This window comes from Thalassophryne amazonica, chromosome 1, assembly GCF_902500255.1.
Source record: "Thalassophryne amazonica chromosome 1, fThaAma1.1, whole genome shotgun sequence".
Taxonomy (NCBI): Eukaryota; Metazoa; Chordata; class Actinopteri; order Batrachoidiformes; family Batrachoididae; genus Thalassophryne; species Thalassophryne amazonica.
The window spans coordinates 158,113,994-158,121,957 of NC_047103.1; the positions used below are offsets into that span (position 1 = coordinate 158,113,994).

General features: G+C 40.0%; 1 protein-coding gene across 1 annotated transcript in view; it reads right to left on the minus strand.

Annotated features, from left to right (window-relative positions):
* Nucleotides 1–7,964, minus strand: part of LOC117516393 (ras-related protein Rap-2a-like) — a 50,842-nt gene that overhangs the window by 41,392 nt on the left and 1,486 nt on the right. The gene's annotated exons all lie outside the window — the stretch shown is intronic.

Genomic DNA, 7,964 nt, shown 5'->3' on the forward strand with positions numbered 1-7,964 from the left:
GTTGGACAGGACAACCGACGGTCACAGATAGCCCTCCAATTCAAAGTTCAAGTCATCTTTTGAGCATTGTCAAATGCACCTTTGCGTTTTTTGTTTTTATTTAGTCGTAGCACTTGAATCCCCATTCCAACATGCTGGATGTTGTCAACAGCTGCTAGACCTCACTTCAAGTCCCAGTCTGCCGGCAGACCTTCAGTCTCCAGGTGCATACTTGAACATACACATGCACACACACACACACAAGGCCTTCAGGCTTCATTAAGCCCTTGGTAAAGACCCAGGCCTTTAGGCTTTTCGATAAATGGCCACAATCTGTTCTCGCCTGTCCTGAAGACATGCAAAAATCCTGCACAATCTATCCCACTGCTCCTCTGAACCCAAACAAAGTCTGAGTGATGCAGGGGGGCGGGACATATTTGTGTTGTGAGCCACTTGAGCTATGGAAAAGAAAGCAACAACAACAAAAACTTAGCAGGATAAAATGCTGCTCTGCTTTCTAGCAGGTTTGATTCTGTTGACTTCTTCAGCTTTGGTGAGAGGATTCCTGGTGGGGGTTTCAAAGGTTGGACTTGTGTCATGGCGTCTTGGCAGCGTCTGGGGCAGCAGCTGAGGGTTGTGATCCAAACGGTCCCATCTTGTCTGTCCTTGGGACATTCAACTTTGTAAAAAGAAAAGCAAAGACGGCGTGGGGGCTGGGGCGCCCTACTCTATTTCCCTGTCCCCTGAGAGCGCCGAGTGCGTTGGTAGGGTTCTGCACAGCGTTTTTCTTCCTGTTTTCTGTCTATCTAAGCACTATATTCCTCATATAGTGCAAATCAAATATCTTTTCTCTTTCCCAGGGATGAAAAAGCAGAGAGAGATGGAATCACCAGTACTTTGGGATGATGATTATTAAAATGACCTCTATAGTGTCTCGGTTATGCATGTAGATAAGTATATTTTTGACTTTTCAATGTTAATAGTTTTTATAGCAATACATATGTTTGTTTTTTTGTGTGTGTGTTACACTGGCACTGCAGTTCTTACGGTTAAATTGTGATGTTACACTCTTAGCATGCATGTTGCTGGACCTCTATGGGAGAGGAAAGGTAGTATTTACAGAGGGGCTGTTTGGGGTTTCCTAGTGCAGCTTCGTGACACTCCATTGCCTTCCTGACGCTTACTTCAGGATGATCTGGGGGAGGAAAAAAGCAAGAGTACAGACATAAGATAAAGAGACAAAAACTGACTTCGCCTGTTAAAAAGAGAGAAAAAATCATTTTCATTGACAAGCACACCCTCAAAGTCAGAAGTGTATGCAACATAAATCATGGAATATACATTATGGAATCTGGTTCTGGATGCTCTTACGATACTGAAATTTAAACTACTTAAAAATAGGGCTGGGTCAAATAATATTTGCCTTTTTTTCTCTGCTTATACCCATTTTCAGACATCAAATCTCCCTGTTACACCTGATTTGTGTCACACATGATAATGAGGATTTTACCATCCTGCATCCTTAAAACAAATATAAATTAATATTCTTAGGCTTTAAAAACACTGAAAAAAAGGAAACACGAATCAATTCAATTCAATTACGGTCAATGAAAGAATACACTAGAGTTTCAATTTTTAAAATGGTCCAATCATATTGAAAAGCAGACCACATTATTTGTCTGATTGTCAGGATTACAAAAAAGTATCATTTGGACTATTAATGTCTGAGTTATAGGGTAAAAAATATCAAAAATAGTAAAAAAGGCCAGTTTCAGGGGTTAAAAAAATAAAGTTGCTACAGTTTTGCTAAAAGGTGATGTAAATTATTGGCTAAGCTAAGAGGATTAAAAAAACAGAATAGTTTTTGAGTGTTTAGAATGATTGTCTTCAAAGTAATGGGCAAAACCAGGCTAACATCCACTGGATTCTATAACCTATGACATGTTACCACATAACATTCTAACTAATCACAACACATGATGCAAACTATTCCTTTTTAAAAATCCTATTAACTCAAACAGCAAGGTGCATCACTTTACGAAAATTGGAGAAACTTTAACGTTTGACCCCTGTACAAACGGACATTGGTCTTTGTCACTACATTTGTTGTTTTTACATCCAAAACAATCAGCCAGATAGTCCAAACGACACTCCGTTGGAATCATTATGATCAGACAATGTGGTATACTTTTCAATAGGATTGGATCACTTTAAATTTTGATCCCCCTTTTATTGACCCTTACCTGACTATTGTTACTATTCTGGAATGTTGTCAAATGTTTATGTAGGCTGTTTTCTACTAAGACCAGACTATAAGTGTTGGTTAATCACCTTAGGTAGTACTGAAAACCTGCTTGACCCATGGAGTACTGAGGTATATTCACGAGTATAATAAAATTTAATACACCCATCATTAAGCTCTTGTCTATAGTTAGGGGAAAAACACAGTTCTTAGAGAAATATAGAAAAATATTTTCTTACACTAAGTACCATAAACTGGAGGATCCACAGCACATAGAAAACTGCTGCAAAGTGCAGGACTTGTTGTAATACAGTGTGAAGGAAACAATTCTGCATCCAGATCCAAAACAATCCGTATCGTGGACTGACTAATGTGCTACGCTTTGAGTTGGTTTGCATCTGTGTATGGCTGAAAACGTCCTCAAAACTTAAGAAGTCTGATATTTTTTTCAACTTAGGCCCCTTTTTTAGATCTTTTGGCGGTCATCTTTTCACTCAGGAGAAACATTAATTTAATCAATGTGTTGTTGATTTAGGATGCAAATACCACCGCAGGCTAATGGGGCTAATTAATGTTATTGGAGAAGATAGTAACAACACAGAGTAAGCCGCTTCTTGTTGCTACTGAAGAGGCAAAAAGTCATTAGAATACAGCCAGACACTTACCTTAGGCAAGCCGTCCTCCCCTGGCACTGCTGTCTACTGAGGCATTACAAGTTGACTGCTGAGGAGGGGCTTGGTCTTACAGAACAAACTCCTCCTTGGCAATCAACCTGTAGTGCCTCTGAGGACAGCAGTGCCAGGTGGCAGTTAAGACACTAAGGTAAGCAGCTAAATGCAGAATCCATTTTCTTAAAAATTGTATTTACATTTAATGAGGTACAACCATATACTTCTAATGTTCTGTGGTGACAAGAATGAGTTTTTATTGCCCCGCCCAGTAACATTAATTAACCGGTTAGCCTGCAGCGACATTTACATCCTAAATCAATAACATTCCAGTGAAATAAATGTTTGTCCTGACTGAGGGAAACAACCCCAAAACATCTAAAAATGGAGCCTAGGTTGGAATAGGTCAAACCTAGTAGTTCATACAGCAGTTGCTTTCCATTTTTAATTGTGTGCTGTTGAACCACACAGACAACCAATAACTGTTTTTTGTGTTGGACCACACATCATTCAAGAACATATCACATAATGGCTGCAGCTTTCTGATATTCTTCCAACAAATGCATTGTGTAAAGTCTAATAGTGTTGAAAATATCAACAAATGTGATATGAATGTGAGCAAGGCTGTTTTCTCCAATCATGCAGCTGATTATATGTGACCTATTTCCAATATGTGGTGATCGGTTCCCACAAAACCCAGTAGCTGCATCTAGCAACATAATCTTTAAGCCTAATTCACCCTAAGATTACAGTGATTTTCCACTCAAAAGGAAGAGCAAATAGGTTGAGACTATCGCAGTAAATGTTTATTTAGCAAAATGAATGTAATTTTGAATGAAAAGGAGCAGTTTGGAAGAACAAGTCTTATATTTTATGTAATTTTCATTGATTTGCAATATTGCTGCAAGAGGAACAGGCTGTTTTATTGGGAAATATCATTTGACCCAGGCGTGGTCATTCCTGCATGGATTTTCTCTTCAGACTAATCTACCACATGACAGAAAACGTAGAAGGAAGAAGGAAGAAGAAGAGCTGCTGGCTGCCGTCATCATGTCGCCACTGCCAGCAAGCGAATACAGAACAAAGCAGCGTGTTGCTGATTAATAGAGAGCCAGCTAATGACAGAAGCCGCTGGTGACATCACATATCAGAGAAGGTCATTGCAGTTGGCGTGCATGTGATGTGCACAAGCCGAGATCACACAGCAGTGCAGAAACGGAAAATATCATTTGCCTGGTTGTGGCTGTGGGTACCAGGTGGGTGGAATCTGTCACAATAGATGCTCCTCGCACCGGCCTGGTACCACAGGTGGGTAAAAACAAATGCCAAGAGTTATTAGCAGGTCCCGTGTGTCTCAAATGTGGTGTAGCAGCAGCATGTAACACTTTACACACAGCAAAAATCAGCACAGAAACAGTTGACAAAAGAAAAGATTTTTTTTTTTTTTAATGGTAAGATGCCTGCAGAGCCCCAAAAGAGACAAGACCAAAAGTATTTTCCCCCTGGGTTTATATAGTGTGCACCAAATACTATCTAGTCCACAATACACAACAAATGTACAAATAAGTAGAGAAAATTGGAAAAACTTGAGAAAATTCTGCACCCAGCATACACCATAGCATTTTTTTTTTTTTACATTCCTAGTGTGAAGCAGGGAGCATGTATCTAGTGCCTAATAGAGATGCTATTAATGGATGTGTTGATTGGACACTGAGCTGCTGGGTTGGTGAGATTCCCTCATCGAGGCAGTGACTGACGTTCATGCCTGGAAAGAGCATATGGAGTCATGAAGTCCCTGGATCGAGGGGTTTGGTGATGCTAATACCTTTGATGGAGAAGGTAGGTACAAGTATTTAAGTGTCCAGGTGCTTCCTGTCTTACTGTTTGGTTGTGAGTTTTGGAAGCTAACCAGCAACCTAAAGCAACGACTGAATGTCTTTGGTACAAGGCCTCTTTAGAGGATTCTTGGGTACCGCTGAAATGACTTTGTGTGAAAAGAGCAGTTGTGGAGACACAGAAAAGGTGTACCATTTGCATCGTGAAGGAATGTGAGCTACATTTGATCTTATGTGGACACGATCCAGAGCGCAGCTGCCTCAGTGTTGACAAACCCATAACATCTGAGTACAAAATATCTTTCTAATTCACACTAGAGTGCTTCTGGTGCACACAAGTGCACACAAAGCACCTCTTGTAGAGCACATAAAAAATGAGCTTTGCTCATGTCCCTTTAGGGGCTTTGCAGATGGTAGATGAAGATGATGAGAATGTTCTGAATATGAACAAGATCTGATTCAAACTTGTGGAGGGTGGAAAGGTTGCAGCATCTTTGCAGATTAAAATCAGTCAAATTGTGTGTTAATAACAACAAGGTTAAGGTTAGTGTAGAGTGCTCGGCATGGGGAGGTGAAAGGGAGCTAAAAAACATCAGTGCTATTTTAAATGACTTATTTTCATCAATGTTTTGTCTTACAGTAAAATCTCTGTTTAGATGGACAGGCTGCAATCAATAAAGCACGGGCAGCAAACACATTTAGACAGTAGGGGGCGCTACAGATCAGTTTCTGGAAAGAGCAGTGACAGTGATGTTAGCAGAGAGGCCAGCACTGTTAGCACGTGGTTAATATCAGCTGGGACAGGAAGCATGTGACTGGTTATTGTTTTAATGTCAGTATGGCAGGTCAGAGGTCACTAATTGATCAGACTGAAATCTGTAACATGACTGTAACACTACAACACTCTGTGTGTGTATGAATTTATATTTGTCACTTTAGCTACTGGAGTTAAAAATTTCAGTCAAAATAACCCGTCCAGGCTGTGCAATAATTATGAAGCTGCTTATGGCTGATGCTAACTAGCTGCTATTTCTTCCAAATGGCTTCACAACCGTGTGTTTATTCTCCAAATCATGCAGTGGACGTAACTGGACTCAACAGTCCATATCCACTGGATGCAGTACAGTACCCAATAAAAGACATTAACTGAATCCTAGCTGGAAGGATGGGATGGGCAGAGACAGACGGCGAGGGGTGACGTCAGTGTTTCTCCAGCTTCTTGTCCCACATGCATTTTTAAAGAGCAGCTCTGCTTCCTGCTGCTACCGCTGCTGCATGCCAATTACAGGAAGAGGTGACTCACGCTGCCGGCCTACAACGAGCAATAACGCGCGACATGCTCAGATCCATGGGTAATATTAAAAAGGGAGCTCTGAGACAAGGTTAATATTATATACATTATTTTCATTCCAAATATCACACACTGGCTTCTGTTCTCATTGTTTCTCACTTCAGGAAGGATAAGATGTTTAGGAAGAATAAAAAAAATGCCTGAACAGGAAGTTCCAGTGCCTTAAGATTAAAGATGTAGTGTCTTGATTTTTTTTTTTTTTTTTTTTTTTTTACAATTTACATCATGAGAAGGATTGTCATCATGACTGTCATCATCCTTACTATCATTTAGATACTTAGCATTTAAATGAAGGATTCACAAGCTTAGCAGGACAAAAATTTGCCCTGTCTGGAAACACTTAGGACAACACGTCATGACACATTGTCTGTGGCAACGTCATAGATGACGTGTGGGGCTTTTCTGACCCTAGAACAACAAACCTGGTCAGGGCCAGTATAATGAAGCCAAAGAAACTTGAAAGTATGGAAAAATGGCTTTAAACTGAAGCAGAAAAAACGGACAGACACATCTAGTAAACACACATGACCAGAGATCACATGGGGACGAAATCTGGATGTATTTCCCATAAACGGTTTGCTGGATACATATGTGTTGGAAAGGTAAGAAAGCTCTCACACAGATCTGCTGCATGAACTGTCAATACTATCATTAGTTATAGTTACAATGTTTTCACGTTATTTGCCAGAATGAGTCAGTGTGGAGACTAATGTTTATCGTGCATTTATTATACTCTATATATGTACTTTTCCTTGACGGAAGTTGGAAATGCTTCCATGGAATGCAACTTGAACTTGGAACTTTGTGCATGTGCACAAGCCTCCTCATTCAGGCTGTCTGCAAGATCTCACCGAGTGAACCAACAATACAACAACCTAAATATAAGGTTGTTGTTAATATAAGTATTGACAACAACCTACAATTTAACTTAGTAGTTTGTCTTGAACCTGTTTATGTTTTATGATTCTTAAAACTTTATTTGATCTCTGTAATTGTTAGAATGGCCTAAGCAGTGGGTCACCCCCTCTGAGTTTGGTCTGCTTGAGGTTTCTTCCCCAAAAAGACCAGAGGGAGTTTTCCCTTACCACTGTTGCCTATGTTCTTGTTGGGGGGGGGGGGCTTACCCATGTGAAGCACCTTGGGACAACTTGTGTTGTGATTTGGTGCTATATGAATAAATTGCATTGATATATGAGCATAGATTAATAATTTCAATGTGTTTTGTTTTACTTTAGTGTGAATTAAACATATTAACAAGAATTGAAATGTACTTTGAAGCTTAATGACATGTTATGTCAAGAAAGTGGACAAAACCACAAGAAATCTAAGGCCACAAAAAGAAAAAAGTGAGGTGCAAAAATTGATGCAAATTTACAATTTAGAGATCTAGTATTTTAATTATGCATTCACACATTTTAATATTTGATTTAAATATGTGCCAGCCTTGAATGCTTTGATATAATTTCTGGAGGGTCTCTTTCACATTGTGGCTACTGAAATAAATGAATGATTGTGTTTTCACCTGAGGAACACCTCTCCTCTGTACTTCTGTGTCCTGAAGGCACCTCCAAGAACAACTAGATGTAAATTATTACCAGCTGTGTGTGGCCACAGTGCCAGAGCTGTGCTGAAATTTCCAGGTTTAAAATGGGGCACACATGCGTCACTGGCATTCAAAGCTGGCCCCGCTTCTCTGGCTCCTGCTGACACGCAGCAACAGGAGCGCTGGCGATCACAGGCCATTTTTAAAACGGCTTCTTTGGACTTTTCCCCCTGCCTTTATTTCACAGCCTGCCAGTGCTTCCTTACCATATTTATTCCACAGCCCAGACTAGGCAAAAAAGAAAAGAAAACAACAACAAAAAAAAACAACAAAACAAAACACGCCC